The 24,709-nt window shown below is 47.0% G+C and overlaps 1 protein-coding gene and 1 long non-coding RNA gene across 4 annotated transcripts in view; both read left to right on the top strand.

Moving 5' to 3' along the window:
• Positions 1–24,709, top strand: part of PRKCE (protein kinase C epsilon) — a 550,583-nt gene that overhangs the window by 107,737 nt on the left and 418,137 nt on the right. The gene's annotated exons all lie outside the window — the stretch shown is intronic.
• On the top strand, positions 19,822–21,370 carry LOC308628089. Its single transcript, XR_014017495.1, has 2 exons — positions 19,822–20,288; positions 20,360–21,370. It is a non-coding gene; the product is annotated as an uncharacterized lncRNA (long non-coding RNA).

Genomic DNA, 24,709 nt, shown 5'->3' with positions numbered 1-24,709 from the left:
CTTCGCCCCTGTTCAGTCTCTCTTCGGCTCCCATTGACCTCTGTCACTGGGAACAGGATGAGATGAACTAGGTGGCCTCAGATGCACGTCTTCAGAGGCTCAGAGGGAACCTTTTGGAACACCAGGACTCTTTTTTATTCTTTGAAGCTTTTGAAGGATAGTATTTTCAATGGGATCCACCTGGCCTCTTGTGTTTGGCTGTTGCTGGAAGGCCTGGCCTGGGAAGGCAAAGAAGGTGGCTGTCTAAAAGATATACTGTATGGTAGAGTCACTTCGTTAAATTTGGAGAAAATATCAGTTGAATATCCAAGTCCAAATAACCACCATTTGTATATTGGTCAGTCTTTCAAATAAAGTTGCACTTCCATGAAAAAAATAAATAAAAGATACATTGTAAGCAGCTGTCACCTGGGACTCTATACCTGAACGTGTACTGATGGCTTAATTTCTCCATCGCCACAATAGCTGCCATTTATTGAGTGCTCACTAAGTGCTTCGAGTGTATTACTTGTTTAAGCTGCACAGCAACCGAACACATACCTATTAGCCCATTTTACAGATGAGAAAATAGCAGGACCAAAATGGGAAGACCCTGTGCTATAGGAAGCCCTCAAGTTGTAAGGTCCAGAGTGGTCCAAGAGCCCTTTGAGGTGGTTCCCTCTTTGGCCCCTGGAGATCTTGGATGTGCTTTGGCTTGGGCGTGTGGATGGGAGAGGTGCTTCCTCCTCAGATGAAGCACACTTGCAGTACAAAACAGCAGAGACCTGTCTGGTAGAAGCTTATGCCAAAGGGTAAGGGCTGAAATGATTTCATATCATCCTTCATCCCCATCATCCAAACCCAGACCCAATGCTACACAGCCAGGTGCGGGAAATGTCAAGTCTTTGACCATGTCCCATCTCTCTCTCCCCTGATGTCCTCTGGAGATGACCTCAGCCCTCATTGACTTCCCTTCTTCTCTGAAAGTCCCAGCATTTGGATTCCATAATATCCAGTCTAGGGCTTGATTCTCCAGTCTCCCTTGGTAACAACCCCTCACACTGCTTCATTCATTGCCCCCCCTCCTCCGGTCCCTTTTGCTGCCCTCTGGCCTAGACTCAGTGAGCCCCAGAGTCAGGAAGGACCTAAGGGGCATGTAGTTTAATCTACTCATTTCATCAGTGAGCAGAAAGTGTCTCTTTCATGGCAGAGGGAAGCATTATACCCCCTTGTTGAAGGAATCCCAAACTGAAGTGAACAGATTGGGAGCTTTGTGTATTGTTTGTTTTGGTGGATGCTTTCCTGCATGCCTGGGATTTCTCCACTTAGATCTAAAATCCTTTTACTGAATTAACCCCATTCTCCCCATACCCCTCCATCCTGCTTATATGCTAGGCTGGTTCTGATTTTTAGTATCAAATCACAGACTCTCAGAGCTGGAAGGAATCTTTGAGGCCATGAAGTGCGAGCCCTTCAGAGCAAATGCTTTAGATGATCATTTACAGCGTTCTCCTCATTCTCAAGAAAGGCTTGTGGGCACCCACCGCTAGACTGAGGTCAGTGCTTCAGTTATAATACCCCAGGAGTTCTTATTACTGGTGACTCTTCGGAGGAGCCAAGAGGACTTCCACACCAAGAATAGTCATCTTTTATTTTTTTTTAAAAATGCTGATTTTCTTATTCTGAGTTTCTTAAAGCAAAGCCCACCTGTGTGCATGTCAATGGGTGAAACTATTGACTCACTTAAGTTACACTTGCGCAGTACCAGATGGATGAAATTTTAATCTGCTTGAGGAAATTCAAGCACATGTTTTACTAAGAGCCTGTAAATGGAGGTAGAAGATTTAGTTCAAAGAAAGAAATGAGTATAGTTGACAATTACAGCCAAAATAGGACCTTACTTGAGGAGTAATTAAGTGATGAACTAATTAATCTGCTAACTGGCTTCTGTTGTCACTAGGGTTCACTCTTTAGGCTTGACCTGTATGTACACACGTGCGTGGAAGTTAATATCTGCAGCTCAAAGAGTGTATAGTGTGACGGTCAGGGCCCTTAAACCCAACAGAGAAATTCAGATCTGAGGCTGAGTGAAAGAGGTGAGCGACAGCAAGTTTAATCTCTCCAGATTTTTCTTTCTCCATTTTCTGAAAACCTATAAAAGTTGAGAACAATTCAGCTGTTCATTTAGTAAGCCCACCTAGAAGTAAATTCAAATTATTATGTCCATGCCAGAGGCTAAAGGAAGGAGTTACTATTACCTTTGAAGTGGAAAGAAATTGCCATCTGAGGGAGATGAACTAGCCTACATTAAAAAAAAAAAGTTGAAATCATATAGCAAAAATACCTATAATTCCTCCCTTTATTCTTTGTGGTCTTGCCCTTATATCTCACAGAATGGGTTGATTTGAATGCCTTAGAGACAGAGGGACCTCTGGCATCTCTTGGTTCTCTTTGCCATCAGGGAACAGACATGCTGAAGAACCTGGACCCCACCTGAGCCACCAGCCTTCCTCCCTGTGGCCTTGGCCTGGGGCAGTTCTAGATGTCAGATCCTCAAAACCCACCCACTGACATGGACCTTGCTCTCAGCAAATCTTCAAGCCCGGATGGAGGAAATGTTCTACCCTTAACATGTTGTTAAGCCATGTATAACTTTCTGAGAAATTTAGCCATGTGCTTCTAATTAATTTGCACCTAATTCTTCAGTGGGTTTTTTTCTCTTCATTTTTTTAAAAGAAGAAGTCACATGATGAATAAGCCTGGAGATTAAGCTCTCTGAAGAGGTTTCATTGACAACAAAAACAATATGTTTCTAGAAAGATACAACTAATGGCCAAGGGCTATGGAATAGGCAGGTTGGGTTCTCAGGTGTGACCTGTGGATGGAGTTCTGAGGAGATGCTCCATTTGCATCAAAGTCACAGGGTACCCACCTCCAAACTGGCCTCATTCTCAAACTCTGCTCCTTCCTTACAGGACAGCTATGCTGTGTAGCAATACCTTTTGTGGTTTGCTGCCAAAGTCTTCATTCAGTACCTAGGATTTCTCCCCACAGTGTGTGGTCATCCTCTTCTACTTTTTTCTTCCTCCTCCTCTCTTTCCCTTTCATTTGGGGGAAAGGGATTATGGAAAGAGATCAAATATCTTGGCTGAAGTTTTGATGGTGATGGAAATAGAACTCTGGAGCATTGACCCCCGCACCCCAGGTCCAAAGATGAGACCACCCAGCAGGATCCTGGGCTGCCCCCAGAGCTGCTTCCCAGAACTGGGCTGTTGGCAGAGTTTGCCTTTCAGAACTCAGAGCATTGCTGCACAGAAGGGGATTTCCCCTTTTTCCGGCACCCACCCCCCCTCCCACTTCCAGCCAGAAGAACCAGTCTCGACCAAGTTTAGGAAAAGGGAATTACATTGGGTCAATGTAGGTAGCTGAAATAACCAAGATCCTTGTTGCAGTGAACTTGCAAGTACGGAGGTTGATTCCACCCTGACATCACCACCCACCCCCACCCCACCCCCCAACCACCTACCTCCAGGCGGCAACTAGAAAACTTAAAACAAATACTGGAGATGGGAGAGATTCTCTCAGGACTCTGGCAAGCATAGCAGTTCCCTTGTGTTGCTGGCAGGTACCCAAGTTTATCCATGTTTATGGGGATTTGCAGTGTTGAACTGCGGTGGATAGAAGTGTGTAGTTCTGCAGGCTCCATAGTCAATTAAATTTCCTGCTCATCCCCAAGCTTTGGGCCAAGGTAATCAACTGGGAGAAGGAAAAGAGGAGGTTGTTTATTAATCTGAAGAATTTACACCAATGTACTATTACCTTTTTGGTTCAGGGTGCTGTGTAGATCTTTGTCAATTCTGAAAGAATTGAGAGGCCATTCTAGCACTTTCTCACTTGAGTAAGAGAGAAAGCCCTGTGGCCACTTGCAGGTTGGTTCCATTCTCTTCTTTTTCTCCAGACTGCAGACCTTCTAGTTTACTTTGAATAAAATCAGAGAAATTCCTAGAGAATTAATGGAGATACAGAGAGAGGCAGAGAAGAGGTGTTGAGAGAAGTTTGATAAACAAATCACAGTAAGACTAAAAAAAAAAAGAGCCTGGGATGTAACTGTTTAACCCCAGTTATAATGAATCTTAAAGATGGAATTTCAGACCCTGGGATGGGCTGATGGATGGAGGGTATTTTTTGAATAGCATATCCTGAGCCTCTTACGTCATGCTTCATAGAGGTGCCTCTTCCACTTACATTCAAGTTCCTAGCAGTGGGACAAAAAAAAGGTCTGACGACTTGAGTAAATCTGTGAAAATAGCATGCCCCTGACCTACTTTGGTTTTTATGTTTACCTCCCTCAGAGATGTACTATTTACTTGAATGGGATCTGCACAAATAATCACAAAAATAAGATAAAGGCAACAGTTTTCTCAGATGCTTCCCTGCAGGAAGGAGGGTGGAATTAGCCCTCCTCACTCAAGACATTGATGCTCTTTGTAATTGTTTAAAAAAAAAAAAAAAAAAAAGAACAAGGAAATAAAATGTCTGTACCACATTGTCTCCTTTTAATCAGCCTCTTAATGGGCCATTTTAAGCACTTTCAGAATTTGGAAGAGTGCTGATGTCAGGAATATGTATCATCTCAGCATCCTTGTTGTGTTTATCCAAAAGTCTTGATCTTCCTGCCTCTTCTCATTCTGAGGGCATGTATGTAGAAACAGAGTATGTCATCAATCAAGTTCCTATTACAGAGAGAATTTATACAGGAAGACTGTGGCATAGTCTTTGTGATACTGAGGGCTATACATAAATAACAGAAGAATTTTCTAATCCAGCACACTTAAACTACTGGAGCATACTTTTTCTCTAAACATTGCCCTCAGGTTCTATTAAGGATCAAAGAAACTGCCTTACAGAGAATGTGCCTTCACTCTCAGCAGAAGTTCTATTGACTTGCTGGCTACCTGGCATGGGTGTCCGCTGGGAAGGATCCATGAGTTGGATTCCTCACTGGATGATTTTACTGGAGGAAGACTTAGGGCTTTATTTTAGGAGTTAAGGACCTCTCTAACCCTACCCTTCCAGCTGTCACAGGTGTTTGCCTCCCAGAGCTTGGTGAAATAGAAACACCGAGGGATAGGAAACATTTGTGGGAATAGTAGATTCATGCAGAAATAACCTAAAGTGCAAAATTTAGCCTTATACCAAGCAGAGGAGTTAAAACTCAGAGCTGAGCCTCCAGAAGCTTTCTGGAGAGGGGCTGTTCCTTGACAGCAGTGCCAGTGCCCTGGTGAGAAGCAAAAATACTGGCCAGGCCTTGTGGATAGTGACCCAAGCCCAGATGTCTGAGATCATGGAAAAGGAACTCTGAGGGAATGAGCTTTTCACACCCTTTTCACTCAGATGTTTTCCGATAGGTGGAAACCACCTCTGAGGACGTTTCACAATTTTGTTAATAGAAAAAAGTCAAAACAAGTACAGAACCTCCAAAAGCCATTACATTGCTAAATGTACATTGTGGGAGTGCTTTTCTCCTTGGTCCTATCCTGGCCTGGTTCTAATTAGTTGTAGAGACATCCGATTAACTCCAAATGACATGGTCTATGTGTGAGCCCCATGGGGATGGGTTCTGGAAGGAGCCATATCGCATTTCATCAGCTGGCTCCCTTCTTGCAGGCGCTATCCAATTTGGTTGAGAAATGAAAGACATTTCAGCATTTCCTTTCCTCTCTTCCTTCCACAAAAGCTTAAGCAACTGATATTTGGCCAGAGGGATAGGAGGATAGGGGAGAGTTTGAATGGGGACAGTCAGGGTTGGGAGATAATAACAGTTAATTGTTTTCCTTCTTACCTGGAGCCCCAACTGAATGATGCTCCCAACAGATGGGCAGGAGAATGGATATTGAGCAGTGATGCTGTCTTCCCTCTGTTTTCCCAAATCCTCTGTGTCCTTCACGTGCCAAGATGAAGGAAAGCCCACCCTCACTTTCAGTTATCTGCCCCTTCTCTAAATAGCAGCAGCAATTATGGGCTTTACCACAAAGTTTAACACAAATTTTACACCCACTGACACTGTTTCTCATATTCAAATGGTGTGTGTCCGCCTCGCGGTAGGTTATTGGTGGCCTGGAACTGACTGGACATCTTTACACGACCACGTTGCCAGGACAGGGCTTAGCCACAGATAGTTATCGATCATCTGATTGTCCTCCTTCGGATGCATTCGTCTTGTCAAGCCTTTGTTTCAGTGTTTAGCAGAGTGTGGGCCATTTTGGCAGCAGAGCCGTGGGGCAAGATTTAAGTTATTTGTTCCCATTTATCAGTGAACTGGGCAATCCGTCCACATTTACAATTCCCTAATCAGCTTAGCTCCGTTTTAATCATCTGGAGTCTGGCTGGGTTTGTTCTGTGTAGGAGCCAGCAAGGCCCAACTGTTGCGCTGACTTCCTTTGTCTCTCCTGATGAAGGTCTTTTTTATCCTCGCCCACCTTGCGCCTTCAAAACTATGAGTCAAACTGCTTTTCGAAGAGCTTCTTTTCTCCTTCCTCCTCATGGGTACTTTTTAGCTGCCATTTTCTCTTCTACCCCTTTTGTTAGGTTTTATGACTGCACAGTCATGCTGCCTCCCCTTTAGCTTGACTGGAAGGAGTGTGTGTGTGTGTGTCTGTGTGTGTGTCTGTGTGTGTGTCCATCTGCATTTGTGTATGTGTCTGTGTGGGTTTGTGTGGGTACTCGTGCACACATATGTATATGTGTGTATATCTGCACACACCTATGGGTACACACACATGTGTGGGTTTCAGTGTGTGTATCTAAGTGTTGTGTGTGCACACAGTCACACGCATTTGCCGGTGAATAGCCCCTACCTGACTGACATGGCAAGTGAGTAGGATCTAGGGCCCCAACAAAGTGAACAAAATCACTTTTTTCCCTCAAAGACTATAGTTTATTCCTCACTGACATTAAGTTTGTTTAACCAGTGGTGCAGAATTGTGAAGGGATTAAGGTTCCTGAGTTTGTAAGTTATTTTCTTTTCTCTGGGCTTAAGCCAGCTTGCCTTTAGCGTGAAATTTGTATACGGTGCTCATGTATTTTGGTGTGCTTTGCTAGCTGGGGTCATACCTAGGGTCTAGGATCAATCAGATATAGATTAACCTGTGGATGGTTAGCCTTTGCTAAGTGCATACTTGTCTCCAAACCCTCATATTCCAGCACCCTGGATAAAACCGTAGGAGGAAAAGGGAGGGCCAGATGGACAGATGCATGTACACAACCCCAGTCTCCATGGTTCCTTGCTCTTGCCAGGGTGCAGCAGGCGTGTGCCTACCCCATATTCAGTCACTCAAGCACATCCTCACTCCTGGATGCCTGGGTAAATAGTCACGCAGGGTCACCACCAAGGATTTGCAGCTCTGCAAGAGGTAGGGCTAGGAAACACTGTCCTCTTGTGCTCAGGGTCTCCTATCCCCTTTTCTAGGTGGTTCTTATATAGGGGACACCGAGCATTGGCGTGGGGGTGAGCTCCTACCCGCTGTCAGGGACCGCCCTCCCGGTGGGCGATGTTCAGCTGCCCCCCACGCCCCTTGCCCTGTGGAACTGCTTGCTTCTCTTCCCCAGGGTCAAGCGCTGAGCAGTCAGGCACGAGCTGGAATTACTATCCAGATGCATCTGGGAGGTGGAAATTCTGCTTCCTCTGTCTGGAAAACACAACCCTGGCTGTGGCTTTTTTATTTTAGGGCCACAATGTTTCCAAAGTATGAGTGTTGCCCAAGCTTTTATGTTCGTGAAGATTGTGGTGTTTGAGTCCTGTTTGCAGTCTCGGAGATGGTAACATTAGAGGTAGAGTCTGAGATGTCAGGTGCATGGCATCCCTTCTGCAGTGCTGTTGGGGCCAGCAGGAGTATGAATTTCTGTTTTCTCAGCAGCCTGGATATCGCTTTAGCTTTGTACCTTCACAGGAGGACCGGGCTGGCACAGCCGTGGTCCCGCCCCCAAACCCGCAAAAACAGGTGGTGGCCGTTATGATTATCTTTACTTCATAGGTGGATGATGAAATTGAGAGAGTGAGAAGCCCAGGGGCCAAGATGCCAGCCCTCTAACTGCACCCTCTCTCTTGACCTGTGGGTTGCCAGAACCGGCCCCGTTGGCAGCCGATTATTTCTTCCTTCCTAAAAATCCAGGCTGCTTCTGGCCATGCGGAGACAATGAAATCCTCAACCATGGTTGAAAAAGACCAACCAAATCCAAACAAACAAGGGCTTTTTTTTTTTTTACACTTTTCTTAGGAAGTCATTAAGGAATTATTGAGCTGATTAATGTGAGTGGAAAATATTTAAGTTTGGTCATTGTTTAGGCTGGCCAGTTTGGCTGCATTAGGAATGGACTTCTGGAAACCACTGTACTGTTCTCTCCAGGTGTCCACTTAGCTCTGGAGAACTCCAGGACTGGATCAGGCCACCCCCAAACTCAGGGATGAGGAGGGGCTGCCCCAGTGTTTAGGGGGACCCTGAGTGAACAGGGAGCTTGGGAGTGGGAGAGGATGGTCATTTCAGGCTTCCCCAGGCTGACATTCTTTCTTGTCCTGTGTTGGCCAAGATGGAGATGCCCTAGAAGATTTGGAAGCTAAAGGGAAAACAAAGGGAAGGACTTAGGAAGAAGGCAAAGCAAAAGGGAACAATTGGGATCTGTTTATATAGGGCTTGCATTAAGCAGATCCTTTTCCTGGCAGAAGCTGCAGCTTGCAGTGGGCTGGGGAAGAGCCTCGCAGATGGCAAACGAGAGGTTGCTTCTCCCCGGTGCCTCCCTGCCGAGCGAGCCTGCGGAGACGGGGAAGCTGGAGGCCCCAGGTTGACCTCTCCCCGCAGCTGCCGGCTCCTCTGGGGCACGATGCCGCCCCGTGTGCTCTGCCGCCCAGGGTTCTCCTCCTCCTGCGAGCAGCCCTTTGTGACGTGGACTGAATCCTGGCCATCTTCCCCTTCCTCCCCCTTTGTCTTCTCTCAGAACTTTCGTTCCGCTTTTGCACTTGCCTGAGACACAGGGGAAGTGGGGTGGTTCTTACTGGGGTGATTCTGGAAGTGGCTGTGGGGGAAGCTGCCCACCACCAGGGGCAGGCAGGGTGTACCCCTTCCTCCTCTGGACGCCCCCAGCCCCTTTCTGCCCCTGCTGGAAGCCTTTTCCGAGGGTCCCAAATCTTGCCTAGGCTGCCAGGGGTGGAGAGAAGAGAGTAGAGCTAGAGCCACACGTGTAACTCCAGCTGCCTGGCTGGGATGCTCAGTCATTGCCATTAGGGCCCAACCACTGCCCCTACCCTCTGGAAGCACGTGGTAGACGGGTGGAAGGGGCAGGAAGGGAGGGCAACCCCTCCTTGTATCATTTCGTTCTCCCAGCAGCTCTTGGAAATGTCTCCATTTGACAGAAGGGAAAACTGAGGCCCAGAGAGACTGACTGGCTTCTTCGACCAGGTTAAGCTGTAGAGTCAGAATTAGCCCCTAGACATGCTGGTGCCTAATTTAGTGCTTTTGCATAAAGCTGGAGAGCAAGGGAAAAACAAGGGCAGTAAAAGTAACTGAAGGAGAAAGGGGAAACAGAGTTATAGGACAGAGAAAAGGGAGCCGGTGGAACCGAGGGAACGTTAGGACTCTCCTAAGTTAGTGAACGATGTTCTGTCTGCCTGCAAGGGTTGCAGAGAGAAGGAAATGCAGTAGACACATCTGCCAGTAAATGCAGATTTTGTTCACTTGCCCTCTTATTTCTTGATCACTTTCACTAATCAGTTAAAAAAAAAAAAAGCTTACTGATCATCTTCTGGTCACTCTGCCTGGCCCTGAGCCCTCTGGGGACACTTGAGATTGAGGAGAGATAGGCTCTTCCCTCAGTAAGCTTGCAGCCTATGCTGGACCATCATGCTTGGAAGCGCTAAGTAGTGTAGCAAAAGGTTGTTGATGGAGAAATGTGAGTTGAGCATCTGCTGTGTGGTCGGCTCCATTGAGGACCAAGCCGTGGGTTCTGAGGAACAGACTCTGAGTGGGAAAGGCGGTCAGGGAGGGCGTCTCAGGGGAGAGGAGCCTGAACTAGAGAATGGGGCCCCTCCCGCTCTCATGGGGAAAGGCGCTGGAGAATGTAAAGTGGGCAGTGCTGTGCCACACCCCAGACGGTGCTGTGCACCTGTGACAGCCTATCGAGTGACCTATTTGCTGGGTGTTCAGAATCGAGCTTGCTTGAATGGGGTGGTGATGGCAGGTGGCCGGTGAGATGTCTGGGCTGGATACAGAGCCTTTCTGAAAGCAGGGAGCTTTGTCGTTCCCGGGAAGGCAAGAGCCCTGCCCAGTGGTCTCCTCCTGGCTTCTCTGTCCCTTCCCCTTCAGGTTACCTTGGGCACTGGCTGACTGGCCCCTGGAAGGGGTTTTCTTTCCAGGCTATGAGTCCAAGAAACTGCCTTAGCTCCTGTGACCCGCAGCCCTCCAACACTGCCCTTTGCTGGACGAGCCAGCCAGAGAGGCTGTGTCACTGTCCCCAGGATGCCCCCAGGAGAAGGTCACCCAGGCTGCAGGAGCGTGGGGCGAGGTGGGAGTGGGGGCAAAGGAGACCCAGATCCAGGCTTGCTCCTGGCCAGCTGTGTGGCTTAGGTGAAGATAACAATGATGAAGGTAACAATAGTCCCCACTACTTGTGCCCAGGCTGTGTAGAACCTCACAGACACAACTCGTCTGATCTTCCCAGTGGCTGTGTAAAGGGGATGCTGTCTTTACCCTCCTCCTGCAGATGAGGAAGTGGAAGCTCAGGGACTCATGGGCACCGGGAAGCAGAGATGAGATTCAAGCCCACTCTTCCTGACTCCTGAGATGCTGCCCTAATGATTAGGGCATGCTGCCCCCTTAGCTATTATACTGGGCCTCTTTTCTCTCAAGATGAGGACTTGAATGAACTGACTCCTTGGGCCCCTCTGGGCACCATCATTCTAGAATTTTAGGGAAGGGTGTCCCCAAGGACATTGTAAAGGCATTGGCCTTGGGAACGACGGTCCTTCCGAAATGATGGGGAGGAGACCCAAGTTGCTGAGACCGTTTGCCCCACGGCAGCCTAGGGCCAATTTCTCAGCTCTTTCTCCGCTGGCCGCCCTGAGCACACCTGCCCTGCTGGGAGCACTCGGGGACTCTAGGGGCTATTTTATGTCGAGGCGCCCATCCCTGGAGGAGTTGCATTGGGGTGGGATGGCTGAGACTCCCCCCGTTGCAGGCTGGGTCCTTAGCACCATCCCCGCCGAGCGTGCTGCTCAGCAGTCAGAGCTGTCTGCCGCTGTCATCCCACAGCTGCCACATCAGGTTAGAAATAGAAACTCCCTGCTGGGCCCCCAGCCCTTCCCTCCTGCTGCTGACGCTCATCTGGGGGGCCCCCCCGTGCTGCCTTAGTTGGTGAGGCCTCTCTCGGAGGAGTAGGGGGCTGGAGGAAGCCAGGGATGTGTCAGCCTGGGAGCTCCAGGGCCAGCCCCACCAGGATGACCACCCTGTGGTCAGGCCCTGCGATGGGCTCACAATGTCCAGGCCTCCCCTTTCTCAGCAGCTGCTTCTCAAGCTCCGGGAAGGTGATTTGATGCTGGCCTAGCAGGGTGGCTCACCCTGCCACCTGCAGCTTCCAGCCTTCCGCTGTGGAGGGCCTCCCTGAATACGTGTTGAACTTGACTTATGAACACAGGACCAGGCAGAACCCCAGCAGGGCTTCCAAAGGCAACCTCGGCACAGCCTCAGGGCTTGAGTGCTGCATTTTGGGTTTTCTTTTCACCAAATCCCTTTCCTCCCCATCTCTCCTGTCTTCTCTCCATTGTGCCAAAGCACTCTGTGCCCCCTTCTCCCCCCGCGTGGTTATCTGCCTCGGGAGCCCTGAATGTTAGGAATCAGGCGTGGATTTCTGTGTGACCCTTCAGAGCAGGGCGGGGGGAGGAGTGGCGTTCTGCCCAGGGGTTGTTCTGAAGCCGCAGGCCTCTGGGGAGACAGACAGGCCTTGGCCTCTGGGACCATCTTCCCTCCATCCCTGACTCCTGACAGCTGATGCAAGCCAGGAGGCCTGGCCACCCTGACTTTGACCCCTTCCTGGAGAGGCCAGCCCAGGCTGCATCCCTGGAGCCAGCACACACCCTTCCCCCCGTGCCTCTGAGCAGCAGCCCTGCTCCCCCCATTCCCCAGGCTGTCTCCAAGTCCAGGGTATCAGCTGACCCGAGGAAGCACAGTGACACCGTCCCAGCAGGGTGTGGTGAAGGAAGTTGTTTTCATTCATGGTAAACAGGGTAGTAAAACAACAATAGCAGTGTAGATGCTTCACAGTTATTTACCAGTGGATTCATCTGCATTCTGGATAATGCACGGCTTTCTCTTCCCAAGGTGGGATTGGTTCCTGGGGGGGATTAGCAATAAGGAAGGAACTAAGGTTTATTGAGACTGTACTATGTGCCAGGCATTGTGACAGGCACTTTACCCACATTTGTTCTTGTCATTGTCCCCTAAACCTCATTTGTCCCTGTTTTATCCTGTTTGCTCAGGAAGAACTAAGCATCATGGACTTTAAATAAGTCGCTTATGGTCACATGGTTAAAAAGTGTCCTGGCCGGGCTCCTGACAGATCTGCCTTTCTCCAGGGGTTATGTCTTCCTACCTCGAGTGTGCGGGGGTGTGTGGGCAGACACACGGAAAGATGGACTCCATAAGGCCCCCTCCCCCCATCCCCATCCTCATGCTTCATGCAGTATATTTGAGGCTCATGAAGTCTTCCCACCAGCAAGAATTTATTCATCCCACCATGAGTTTCCAGGGGCATTTTAAATCGAGTGACCCCAAACATTTCCAGATAGTTGTTGTTTTCCACTTATTTTTATACCTCCCTGGAATATGGAAAGGGAGTGCTGAGACCATTACAGATTGGGAAATTGAGGGTCAAAGAAGGAAAGAAGGGCTTCCCCGGTGGCGCAGTGGTTGAGAGTCCGCCTGCTGATGCAGGGGACTCGGGTTCGTGCCCCGGTCCGGGAGGATCCCACGTGCCGCAGAGCGGCTGGGCCCGTGAGCCATGGCCGCTGAGCCTGCGTGTCCGGAGCCTGTGCTCCACAACGGGAGAGGCCACAACAGTGAGAGGCCCGCGTACCGCAAAAAAAAAAAAAAAAAAAGAAGGAAAGAAATCCAGGATCTGACCCCTCCTTTGCATTTCCACCCCCTGTTCTGAGCCTCCACCATCTCCTGCCAGGATCCCTGCAGTGGCCTCCTCTTTGGTCTCTCTGCATCTACGCTTGCTCCCTCCCCACTGCCCCAGCCAACACGGTCTTCAGGTTATGTTATTCCTCTCCCTGGATTCCCACAATGGGTCTTCGTCATGGTGAAAACCAAAATCCTTCTAATAGCCTACATGGCCCTGCATGCTCTGTGCCCCCATCCCTACCTCTCTGATTTCATTTTATATTTTTCTCTCCCAACTCATTCCACTGGCCTTTGTGCTGTTCCTAGAACGGACGAGGCACTTTCCTGTCTGTACTGGCCGTTCTCTCTGCCTGGATCACTTCTGATATCTGAACCTCTCCCTTCAAGTCTTGCTCCGATGACCCGGCAATGAGGCCGTCCTGGATACCCTGCTTAAAACCACCACGCCCTAACCCATCCTGATCCTCCTCGCCCTGCTTTATCTGTTTTTTTTGTCCAGAGTACTTATCACACTCTAAAATGTCATACAATTTACTTTCCTTACTGGTAGTATGTAGACTCTCCTAGGACAGCGATTTCTTTCCCTCTTCTGTTCATTGATATAGCCCAAGCATCTAGAACAGTGCCTGGCACATAGTAGGCACTTTAATAAATGTTTGATGAATGAATGAAATCACATATCAGGTTAGTGAGGGACTCATGACTAGAACCTGGTGTTTTACTCCCAAGATAAGGATTCCCCCCAAGTGTTTGTGTTAGAACAATTACACACACACACACACACACACACACGTTTATATATTTACGAGAAAACTTAACATGGGCATAGAAAGCAGAAGAGCCTCAACATGTACTGTGCATGAGATATGTGCCAGGTACCGTGTATGCATTATCTCACGTGTCTGCACATCTTTCCCAGGAGGAAAGTGACACTCAAGGAAGTTAACTGATGTGCCCATGACCGCAGCTACTCAGAGATACAGCTGGGTTTAACCTCAGATCTGTCTGGCCTCAGAGCCTCTTTCCTATTCTTCCCTGGAGAAAACAGCACTGATAAGCTAGCTGTTTGGCCCTCACGTTCCTGCCAGCTGTGCAGAGAACCAGACTTGATGCTGAGCCCACTTGTCTGGGTCCTGCTCCCCTCCCCCAGTTTCCTGTGGGCTGGTCTCTGTCTTGCTCTTCCTTTCCTGGGAGGTCTTGGGTGGCCAGGACCACATTCATATGCAGTCCTTGTCGTCATGCAGACCTCGTCGTCAGATCCTGATTCTTGGCCATGTATCAGCTAAAGTAAGCCAGGAGGTTGCAAAAAAGCCATGGCAGAGTTTGGCTACTCACTGAAGGACACATTGGTGGCTGATTTCCAGGGCCCGGGCACCACTGCAGCCCTCCCCTCCTCTCCAGCCAAGCTTAGTTGTAGGTGCCCGTGAAGGGAGCCTGCAGGGAAGTGTGATCCAGACCAACTTGCGACTTGCGTTCTTGTCCCCCTGCAGGCTCCTCCCCAATCCTCCAGGCTGGGGTCCTGAGCTTCTGAGAACCAACATGGAACAGGTTTGAAAGCCACCCAGGATGAGTATACACCTGTCTATTTTAGAGGGACTCACCATCCAGATCATGTTGGGGGCCGAGGAAGATACAGTGAGAGGTGACTTCATTCCTTTCGCTCAAGAAGTTTCTGTTCTACTCATGGAGATTAGATATACATACTATATAAAATAATTAACATTACAAATCCACGAATCAGGAACGTAAATGAGCTATGGATTTTTTTTTTTTTTTCAATAAGGACATGAAGGGCTTCCCTGGTGGCGCAGTGGTTGAGAATCCGCCTGCCGATGCGGGGGATACGGGTTCGTGCCCCGGTCCAGGAAGATCCCACATGCCGCGGAGCGGCTGGGCCTGTGAGCCATGGCCGCTGAGCCTGCGCATCCTGAGCCTGTGCTCCGCAATGGGAGAGGCCACAGCAGTGAGAGGCCCGCGTACCGCAAAAAAAAAAAAAAAGGACATGAAGCCTTTATTAAACTTTTCCACTCTACCTGTGGTTTGAGAGGACCAAAAGCGGGGCCCAGCTGACTGACCAGGCCCCTTGAACCCCACAGGCCTCCTGCATGGAAGGGCAGTTTTGAGGAACAACATAATGCACAAAAGAGGGGTGTTTCTTCAATTGGTAGTTTGGAAGTGAAAAGCACTATATAACCTATAACTATAATGTGTTCTTAAAAATGTAAAGAGAGAAGTGTGGAAATATGGCAAATAGAGAGTTAATCCCCATGTATTGTGGGTGCACATGTAACTGTAGGTTTTTGTGACAGAGGTAGCATCATCTTTGAACATGAAGGGCCAGGATACACCCAGCTAGGCCTTGGGTTATAGTAGCGTATGTTCATTGGAAGTAGGTATCCCTTTTGCCCAGAATGGCCAGGAAAAAATCCTGTTGGCTACCGAGAGGATGATAATTAGGAACATTGAGCGCACCTTTCAGAACATTGAGTTCCAATGAAGTGAAGGCTTTGGAAGTTTCCAAGGAGACAGGAACGCTTCACTTAGGCTTTGTGCGGTAATTTAAGGGCATTTCATCCCTGTATGCTCTCAGCTACCAAGGGACCCAAGCTGCTTCTTTTCCCTCAGCCTCAGATCTTCGTGGACTGTAGGGGAAAGTTTAAAGGGTTATAACAGAGACCAGTAGATTGAACTAGTTCTTGGAGTGTTTGGATTTCATTTACCACTGGAATGTTATAGAATTATAATTCTGCCTTCCAGTATTTTAATTAGACAATGGATTCAGCACTTATTGTGGGAGTGAAGAGTGAAGCTTCTGAGAAGAGACAGTCTGATGGAGACTCCACCCCTGCTTAAGGCCCGGTTCCAACTTCCCCCACTCAGCCCTTCTTCTAGAAGACATTGTTTCTTGGCCACCAGCTCCACCATACTTAGATTCTTCTTGTTTTCTCAGCCATTCCTTTGGCGTTTTCCCTGAGGTCAGGGATCAGACATTATACAAGGCATTCGTCCTCACACACCCTCAATAAATGCAGCTGACTTGAGAGGAACGGAAACTGCCGTTGCCCACTGAGGAGAATGAATAACCAGGAACTTGCAGATTAGAGGACACAGAGCAACTTTTCTCAGGGCATCTTAATAAACTAACCAAGCCTAGAATCTCATCCACATAATCTGGCCGGATTTTCCTTAGGGGAGTTGAATCTTAACTCCAGCACCAGGCTTGGTATTTTCCAGTAGGTGGTCTGCTTGCAAACTTATTTGCTTTGACTCAAGCCCTGCCTTTGAGAACTATTAATTCAGATGATCTAATCAAAACCACGCATGAGGCTTTAATGATGCTACTCCTCATCCTCTACCCTACCCCCACCCCCATTACACTCTGATTTTGTTTAAAGAAGTCCAAGCATGGTTGAGTGCCTTGGAGAAAACTGCCAGAGGAGGCCAGCCTCACATGGCTGGACATCCCCACTGGCCTTTTTTCATAGATGACTGATTCTGGTTCTTTTCTGGACCAGAACTCTCCAAGCAAACTCCTCCCAAGAGCCTAGAATGTTAACCTTTTCTGCTGATTATCTCACCTATGAGAAGGATCCCAGCATTAATATGATATTGTTCAGTGTGTTAACAATGTATTAGAAATTAAAATGTAGAAATTAGAAATTAAAATTTCATTTTATTATTTCATTTTATAAGCAGCCCTTAGGAACAGCGTGGCCTCGGGAGACGAGTGCAGGTCTTGTGACCTGACGGGGTACCAGGGGCCTCTGGATGCTGTAGACTTACTCTGTTTCTTGATCTGGGCACTGGTCACACAGGTGCTGTCACCTTGCACACTTTTCTGTAAATATATTCCACTTCAGTCCAAAGTTAAGAAGAAGAGAAAATAAGCAAGAGAATAACAAACACAAATTTAGGGTAGCACCCCCTTGGGGTGGGGGAAGGCAGGGAGATGGTATTGGAGAGCCGTGCATGGGCAGCTTCAAGCCTCCATTCTAGTGTTTGGTTTGGATTTTAGGTTCCTTAGAATTCTTCTCCATAACTCACACATATAAATATCCTTTTATAGATATCAAGTATTAAATAATAAGCTACATGGGGGTATAGAAAAAAGATCTTGCGGGTTCTGTGGTCAAACTGACCAGGTTTGAATCTTGTCTTGCCACTTACAGGCTGTGGGGGTCTTGAATGAAGAGCAAAAGCTCCCAGACTCTCAGTTTGCTCATCTGCAAAATGGGGATTGCAATCCACAACCAAAAATTCAGTTGACATTTGGGGTATGTATTACAAAGTGAAGTATAGAGTGTTATGAGAGCATAAAACAGTGGGACCTAACCTAGTTGAAGGGGGATGGGGTGGGAGTGGGGTGTTCAGGGAAAATTTCCTTGAGAAGGCAATGTTTGAGCTGGGTATTGATAGAGGGCTAGTTTTTATGTTTTCTTTTGTTTATTTATTATTTTTGGCTGCGTTGGGTCTTCATTGCTGCATGTGGGCTTTCTCTAGTTGCGGCGAGCGGGGGCTACTCTTCGTTGCAGTGCGCGGGCTTCCCACTGCGGTGGCTTCTCTTGTTGCGGAGCACGGGCTCTTAGGAGCGAGGGCTTCAGTTGTTGCAAGGGCTAGTTTTTGTTTGTTTGTTTGTTTTTGCGGTACGCGGGCCTCTCACTGTTGTGGCCTCTCCCGTTGCGGAGCACAGGCTCTGGACGCGCAGGCTCAGCGGCCATGGCTCACGGGCCCAGCCGCTCTGCAGCATGTGGGATCCTCCCGGACCGGGGCATGAACCCGCGTCCCCTGCATCAGCAGGCGGACTCTCAACCACTGTGCCACCAGGGAAGCCCCGTGGGCTAGTTTTAAGTACACAGAGTCAGTAGCTGGATTTCTGTCTCCTCATACTCATGCACTAGCTATGTCCTGTGGCGAGTGGGAGATAAGTGTTCCAGAGAATCGCGGAACCTCACAGCCACAGTGGATTTCAGAGAACAATACCTAACCCACCGTCTCCCACCCTCACTCTTCCTCGATTTTGCCAATGAAGAAAATGAAGCCCAGGAGATAATGTGACTTGCCCAGGCCCCTCAGCTGACGAACAGCAGGACCTGGACTGAAACACACACCGCATTTACCCCTGTCATGTGCCAGACCTACTGCCAGTGCTTTACATTCTTGATATTTAATCTTCATTAACATCTCTATGTACTAAGTCAGTGATATTATCTCTTGCTTACAGATGAGGAAACTGATGCCCAGAGAGGTTAAGTACTCCCTCAAGGTCACACAGCTAGCTCAGGAGAGTCAGGATTTGAACCCAACCTGACTGCAAAGACCCCACATTCCTAATTACCACCCTGCACTTCCTCCTACCAGAACCTCGATTTGCAGTATTTCTGCTAAACCATGACATTTTCCCTGCCCTCACGGAACTACGGTCTTTTTGGAGAGAAAAGTTGTCTTCAATACAGCACAGATGAGAAAGCCCAGCTAGGGGAAGGGTCGGCTTTGGGAGTAGCCTGCCAGTTCACTTCTTGGGATTAATTTTCTTCATTGGGAACATTGAGGAAGAGTGAGGGCGGGTGATATAATGTTCTCTGAAGTCCATTGGCTGGTAGGTCACTGGCTGGACTTCAGACCGGTAGCTGATGACTGTCAACTGGCAGAGGAGTTCAGACTTGGTCTTGAGGCACTGGGGTGCCAGTGTGAGGTTCTGGACAGTGGGACCTGAAGAAGGAAAACAGGAGAGGGCTTTATCTTCCAACTGTGTTTCTCTGGAGGCTGGTCTCCCAAGAGGACACGCCTGGCTGCTTAGGTCCACAGAGTTTGTGCTCCCAGGAGTCCCTGACGGCAGGGACTCATGGCCATTGGTCGCATTCATGTTCCTCTTCAGATGAGGAAGGTTGAGTCATGGTTTGGACTTCTAGCAAGTTCTCACTCTCAGCTGGAGTTCCCTCTTTGAGATGGTACCTCCACTTTCGCTCAACATCCCCTCCACTGCCCCTCCCCCCATTCTTCCCAACATTCCTACCCACCCCTACAGAGAGACCAAGGGATCCTGGATGGGGTTTCATCATTGGTACTGATGGATGTTCTTCTAAGTTGGTGCATTTTCTCCTGCTAACCTCTATTTTAGTATTATGGGGAAATTAATAGAAATGTTCTCCTTTGTATCAGTATCAGAATGTTTTCCCCTTCGGGTGGCCCTCCTCTCTAGTTGCATAATGGCGAGAAAACGCTACTGCCACCTAGTGGGGGTTCAGAGTGTGACCTTCAGAGCTCCTCCTCCTGACCCCAGCACATTATTTCTATTATTAAAATTTAAAGTAAGGAGCAGTTCTGAGTACAGTGTTCTTCCCAGTGTATGGATTCAAGTGGATTTCAGGTCCCCTTCCCATTCTCTTAAAACTTACAGCTGCAAGTCTCAGAGGGGTTGTTTTGTGTACACCCAACAGAGCCTTTGAAATAGGTACAGGGAGCTTGATCTACTTTCCCGTGGCTTATCTTTACAGCAGTCCAATGAGGTAGGTATCTGTATCCCCACTCACAAACGAGGAAATCAAGGCTCAGAAAGGTTAAGTAACTTAACTGTGTAGCAGGCCTCCTAGGTGTATGCGGATTATGGCTTGCTTCCCTCTAAAAGTGTACTATCCAGACATAGTGGCAAAGTGTCAGGTCCTGGTCATCTTGTGGAGGGAGAGGCCCTTGTGCCCTGAGGTAGTCCAGCAGGGCTTCCTGGATGGAGGAGGTGGGTCTGGAGCTGGGATTTGGAAGTCTGAATGGGAGGAAAACGTTTGGTGAATGAGGGCACAGAAGTAGCACAAGAATGGGGCTGTCTGTGAGTAAAGAATATTAGCCAGTCTAGGTCTGGGCAGCGGTGGCTGCAGGTCTACTGCATTTTATGTTTCTGGCGAGACGAGAGTGGAATCTTCATCCTGTGGATTCATTTAACTGCCGCAACCATCCACCGTTCCCTCCAGGACAGCACCTAGTGAAGATCGGAAGAGTAGCGATCTGTGAGAAAGTTGGTCTGAAGAAAAGAGGACAGTTAAGTGACAAACATCCGGAAGTATTACTGAGAGGAAGCCTTGCTTTGTGGAATAATGAAGGAAAGTGTTCCAGTTTTTAAATGACTTGGATCTGCTCTCTGTTGAAATTGTATTTCTGAGTGCTTGTCTTTTATAGGTTTGGGAACTTCCAGAGGGCCTTGAAAGCTGGGATATGAGCAGAAAATGAAGTATGATCCATTGTAGACATCTAAAGTTTTGCACTGAATCTTTACTATCACTTGGTTGCTGCTGACTCTTAAACCAATCAGTCTACTAAAGGTTCCTTTGAGAATGATAGTAATGAAAGCAAAGGGATAGTCTTATCAGATAAGTGCGTTTTTATCTGAATGTATTCGGTTTTTTCCATAAGATGGCTTTAGTAGCGCTTAGTTGTCTTTAACTTCATTCGAAACAATTTTGTTAGATTGTATCGTGACAGCTGTCGTATCGCGTACATTTTTTTAAAAAAGCATCAAAATTGGTGAATTTTTGTGTAGCCATTTTAATATTGAAGATGGAAGGAAAAAAAGCAACAGCATATTATGCTTCATTATTTCAAGAAAGGTAAAAATACAACTGAGAAGGCAAAAAAAGATTTGTGCAGTGTATGGAAAAGGTGCTGTGACTGAACGTGTCAAAAGTGGTTTGCAAAGTTTTGTGGTAGAGGTTTCTGGCTGGACGATGCTCCATGGTCGGGGAGACCAGTTCAAGTTGATGGCAATCAAATCCAGACATAAATTTCAGAACAATCAACGTTAAACCACGCAGGAGATAAGCCCACACTCAAAATCTCCAAATCAGGTGTTGAAAATCATTTGCACCAGCTTGGTTATGTTAATCGCTTTGATGTTTGGGTTCCACGTTAAGCGAAAGAAACCTTCTTGACCATATTTCTGCACTGCAATTCTCTACTTACGTAACAGAAACATTCCGTTTTTAAAAACAAATTGTGATGGGCAATGAAAATTGGATACTGTACAATAATGTGGAATAGAAGAGATGTTACAGAAGAACCCGAACAAACTTTTTTGGCCAACCCAATATTATTTGTAATCTCTAAACCAAAACTTTATTCTTTAAAACGTTTGTAATTTTCTTTCCTAGGTACCAGTATCGAGGTTTACAGTAATAAGGTATTCAGTCTTTGCTGAAAATAAATTTGTTATCTTGTCAAAGTAAAAAAAAAAAGAATATTAGCCAGTCTAGAGTTGAGCCTCATGTCATGGATGGAGGTCCAGGATGCAGAGACCTTGAGAGCTAGGCTGGGGGCTCCAGGGAGTCACTGTGTCTACTCCCACACTGCCTTTGTAAATTGAGAAGTGAGGCATGCTTGATGGAAGAAATTGAAATAATGCAGAAGTATGTAAAGTAAAAAATGAATACCTCGCTCCAGTTCCATCCTCCCCCCAAAACAGGATTGATAAGAGTTTGCTGTATGTGCTTGCAGAAGATTTCCTATGTCTGTAAACTTATACAGATAAATATGCCCATTCATATATACATAAATTAATACATGCATTCATAGTATGAGTTATTTTAAATAGGATTATTTTAACTACAATTTTTAAATTTTATAAAAACTCTATATTATGGTCATCTTTTAGCTTTTTAAATAGTCTTTTACTATGGAAGATTTTAAACATATATAAAAATAAAACAGTATAATAAATCCACTCTAACAGTCTCAATATTTGTGAGTGTATGGCCAATCTTGTTCTACCTCTACCTCTCTCCATAGGTTCCTACCAACTGGATTATTTTAAAGAATGTTCCAGACATCAAACATTTCATCTGTAAATATGTCTGTATCTATCTCAAAAGACAAGAACACTTAAAAAATAACCAAAATGCCACTGTCTCATTGAAGAAAGCATGAACTCCTTTATATCATCAAATATCTAGTCAGTGTTCAAATTTTTCCAGTTGTCTTATAAACTTCCCTTTTACCAGTTGATGTGTTTGAATCATGATTCAAATAAGGTCCATATATTGCATTTGGTTGATGCTTTTTAAGTCTCTTTTCATTCATAGATTTCTATTCTCTCTTTTTCCTTTTTTGGTTTTTGCCTGTATTTGTTGAAGAAATGAGTCATGTGCCCTGTAGTTTCCCACATTCTGAATTTTGCTGATTGTATCCCCGTTGTGTCTTTTAACCTTTTCCTCTGTTCCTATATTTCTTTTTTTTTCTTTCTTTTTTTTTTTTTTTTTTTGGTGGTACGCGGGCCTCTCACTGCTGTGGCCTCTCCCGTTGCGGAGCACAGGCTCCGGACGCACAGGCTCAGCGGCCATGGCTCACGGGCCCAGCCGCTCCGTGGCATGTGGGATCTTCCCAGACCGGGGCACGAACCCGTGTCCCCTGCATCGGCAGGTGGACTCTCAACCACTGTGCCACCAGGGAAGCCCTGTTCCTATATTTCTTATAATCAGGTGGTTAGTTAGAGGGGCTGGAGCAGGATCAGACTTGATTTCTTGGCGAAAAGGTTGGAGCTCCTTAGGTAGGGGAATGAGGTGACCAGGAGCAAGAGTGGTGGCTTTAGGAAAGAAGGGGACCCTTCATGGGCCTCCCAAAGTCAACCCTTTGATCTGCTCTTCCTAGGTGCAGGTAGGAGACAAAGGGCGGGGTTGCCCCCAAACCTCTGTAGGGTTGGCTTCTGGGATGCTCATTTGCTGGGGGGTGTGGGGGTGTGGTTTGCATCTCATCAGCGCCTTCCGGGGGGCATCTGGGGCCATCAGATCCCATCATCTGACCAGCAACTGGCTCTCATGACAAGTGGAAGCCTATGGCTTCCCCCTCCTGTGGTTTTGCCCTGGCTTTCTTCCCTTCTTCCCATAAGTAGTAGATCTCCACTTAAAACACACACACACACACACACACACACACACACCCCACCATAAAAATGCTTTTCTTTCCTCTTCTCAACCCATTCATCCAGTTGACACTGCTGATCCACTGAGGACAGCTTAACTGTCTCAGCTCAAGAGTTAGGAAAAATCTGGACAGTGTTTACAGACACTGCCCGTGCTCTTGAAATGCTTTACACATTGTATCACAGACTCCTGCAGAAGAATCATTTAATTTAGAAATTAAATGACAATCTCTAAATCCTCCTTCCCACCTCATCCCCAGAAGCCCGTCTTCAGCCACATTTTTCTTCAGTGATCATTCTGAGCTTCCCGATACCTTGGATTAGCTTCCCTCCCCCCGCCATGGAAATAAACTGCATTTCTTAAAGACAGTTTGTTTGCTAGTATCATGTCAGCTTCCACGCTGATATGATATTAAAGCAAATAAACTTGATCACTTAATTTTCTATGTAGTCTTATCTCAGTAAAATATGTGCTTTTCTTTAGGCCTTCTGAAATATTAAAGATAGTTTCTCATCATCACTTTCCAGAGCTCCTAGGAGTCGGGGGTACCAGAGGATGAGGTTACTTTTCTTAGAAACTGGATTCATCGACCTCCCTGCTGGAGGGGCCACAGGTAATGACCTGGTCCGGGATTCTGCCTGATCCATCCCCTCCCCCTGCCCCTCCACTTAAAAAAAAATATTACCTGAATCGTAGATGGATTATATCATCTCTCAGAATCAGTAGGTAATAAGTAGAGGTGAGGTTTGGGCCAAGTCTTTGGTTATGTCTGTTTGAGCTTTATCAAAATCCTTATATTTTTTATGATTTACCCACAAGGTAAAGTCCATAATGAAGGACATCCTTCATATATGCAGTTTGTGAATTGGGAATTATTCCTCTAAAACATGCCATATAAACTCTTTGGAGCTGAGTTAAGGGAGCGATGCTTTCTTGTCTAAGTTACCAGTGCTTCACCAGGGCTCTTCTTGTTGTCCTTTTGTTCACATCCTTCTTCTGACTCTGACCTAGCAAGTACTCACAGGCTCAGCTGCCCACTTCCTAGGAATCCATGCTGATTTGGGGGACTGTATGTACATCCTTGCATGGAGGCAGTGTGGTTTAATGAAACAAACCCAAGACAGACTTAGGTTCACATCCTACTTGGTAGCAATGTGGTGTTTGAGCAAGTCACTTAGGTTATGATCCTCAGTTTCTTTCTCTCTAAAATGGGCTGACAACCCCAATCCCAGGACTGGCATGACCATTCCAGACTGTACATCTTCAGCCCTTGGCAAATACCACATGCTTAATAAATGGTCACCATTGTAACCGTGGAGAGGCAGAGTTGAATCCAGCCTTCAGGGAAGCAGGGAGGAGAGAGATCTAAGATAGAAGGCCAGTGTTTTCAGGATAATGTATGCTTTTGTCTGACCCTGAGATTTGGAAAAGTTGGTTGTTTTTTATGAACTACCCACTTTTCTTCCTCACAGGCTAAAAACTGTATTGAGATAATCAGCTCTGTGTCATATAGCCTCTTGAGTTTTTTTGTTTGTTTGCCTGATTTTATATACACATATACGTGTACGCACACACACACACACACACACACAGAGAGCAAGTGGGGAAACTCAGCAAACCTCCACCTGCAAGTTGGCATGTGATTTCTGGCAAGTTGTTAGT

Source organism: Mesoplodon bidens (assembly GCF_964165515.1).
Source record: "Mesoplodon bidens genome assembly, chromosome: 14".
NCBI classification, from domain to species: Eukaryota; Metazoa; Chordata; class Mammalia; order Artiodactyla; family Ziphiidae; genus Mesoplodon; species Mesoplodon bidens.
The sequence above is the reverse complement of the archived record's forward strand: the minus strand, read 5'-3'. Positions and strand labels throughout refer to the sequence as shown.